The sequence below is a fragment of the Amphiprion ocellaris genome, chromosome 5 (genome assembly GCF_022539595.1).
Source record: "Amphiprion ocellaris isolate individual 3 ecotype Okinawa chromosome 5, ASM2253959v1, whole genome shotgun sequence".
In the NCBI taxonomy this organism is placed as follows: Eukaryota; Metazoa; Chordata; class Actinopteri; family Pomacentridae; genus Amphiprion; species Amphiprion ocellaris.
In genome coordinates this window covers 1795596-1797994 of record NC_072770.1, presented here as the reverse complement: position 1 = coordinate 1797994, position 2399 = coordinate 1795596, and positions in this window count along the sequence as shown.

The following is a 2399-nucleotide window of genomic DNA, read 5'->3' as shown; positions in this document are numbered from 1 at the left end:
GTAAAAAGGCAGCAGGCCGTGAAATGCTGAATAATCTCATGTCACGGCGGTGAAGATGTGTTTCTGAGCAGCCTCAGGCGGATCATCAGCTCACCTTGAGGAGATGTGAGGTCAGGGAAGTGTGGCGTGTCTCAGTCGTTGCACAGAGGAACCACAGAGAGGCTGGTTCACAGGCAGAGCTGGCCTAAATGCTCAGCTGGGCTAATTTTAGATCAGGCCTTTGTATCCAGGTTTGAAGGATGAGAAAGGATTGTATTCATGGGCATATGGAACATTTTGGCTTTCTTTTATTCCTCACAGTGATTAAATACTGAAAACCTGCAGCAGTTCTCTCTGGATCTCACTTTTAACTAAATTCACACCAAAATGAAGACTGTGACGACCGATAAGGTTCTCAGTGTTTACAATAGTAAATATGACTCTTTTAAGACCTCTACATGGGTACACCAGCATAGCAGTGCAAAAGGAATGTTAAGAAATACCAAGTGATCGTGTGGATACTTGAAGCTGGATCGACTTGTTGTTTGTGAAGAAAAACAGTTGAACGAAAAAATATGATTCCAGGGTTAGAGTCGATATGGTTTACACAGTCTGCCACATGACACCGTGTTATTTCCCTCAGTCTTCTTTAGGATGTGCAATATCAGATTTAAAAAAAAAAAAAACAAACGTGTTTTTAGAAATACCGAAACACGCACCTTAGTCTCCTGCCATTGTTCTTCAACAGTCTTGAAGGAGTTCCAGAGATGCTGAGAACTTGTTGGTCCTTTTGCCTTCACTCTGTGGTCCATCTCATCCCAAACCATCTAGATTGGGTTCAGGTCAGGTGACTGTGGAGGCCAGGTCATCTCCATCATCTCCTTCTTGGTCAGATAGTCCTTCCACAGCCTGGAGGTGTGTTTGGGGTCATTGTCCTGTTGGAGAATAAATGATGGTCCAACTAAACCAAACCGGATGTGATGTCATGTCGCTGCAGGATGCTGTGGTAGCCATGCTGGTTCAGGGTTCCTTCAGTTTGGAATAAATCTCCAACAGTGTCACCAGCAAAGCACCCCCACACCATCACACCTCCTCCTCCATGCTTCACGGTGGGAACCATACATGTAGAGACCATCCATCACCTTTTCTGGTCTCACAAAGACATGGCAGGTGGAACCAAAGATCTCAAACCTGGACTCATCAGATTAAACCACAAAAAGATGCGAACTGACCACAAAAATGCAAGAATCAACTACAAAGACACACAAAACTACTCCAAGGACAAAATACAATGACAAAAAGACACAGAATGACCACAAACAACCACCAACTGGTGCAAAATTAGCACAAAGAAACAACAAAAAGGCAAAAGCAAAAGCAAAGGCATACCACAAAGACAAATATCAACCATAGAGATAAAAAAAAAACCCCACAAACAACCACAAAAACATGCAAAGTGACCACAAAAGATACTGTATGATCACAAAAAGCCTGAAATCCACCACAAAGAAAAGGAAGTGAAGAAAAATGAAACACAAATTAACCACAGACTATAAGCCGCATCACTGCTAAATCAGAAATCACGGCAACATAGAATGTGTGTATTTAATATAGATTTAGCCACAAACACAATGACCTTGTTCTGAAAACAGGTGTGTGTTCTGCATGTGTACGTTACGTACGGATACCGAATCACGTGACCTAAACATGTAGCGGGAGGCGAGAATTGATGGGACTCAGAAACACCCCCATAATTTAATCAGTTGGTCCTTGTGTCATTTCTGAGCTTCCCTGAAAATTTCATCCAAATCCATTAGTCTGTTTTTGAGTAATCTTGCAGACATACATACAGACAGACAGACGCTGATTGTTATGCCACTTTGCCACGTTCCTTGGCGGAGTAATTATTGTAAACAAATAAAAAATGAGCACAAATGCAAAATGGCCACAGAAAGATGCTAAAGGACCACAGAGAAAAACAAAACTGTCACTTCAGTTGTGTGATCTACGTTCTATCAGCCATACTAGCAGGATGATGATGACGTTTATGTTTCCTTTGTAATCATGTCTCCAGAGAACGACTCCTACTCACATCTGGTGATCTTCACATTAAGGTCCATTTAGCAGTCATTGTGAAGCTTTTTTTTAATCACATAAATGAACAGATTCAAAATGCCATTTTCATGCATACTGGTCTTAAACGCTGAAGTTAAATCTTGAAGCTGGAAACAGAACTACACACTACAAAAAAAATACAAAAATGTTTTTTAAAAAAAAATCATCTCACATGGAGCATTTAGAGGTCTTTCTGAAGCTTCAAGCACATTTTCTGGGTCAAGGATTAACGTTGCACCTCAAATATATCCATTCTAAAAGGCATTTACACTTTAAAGAAGATAAATGAAACCTGAAGACATAAA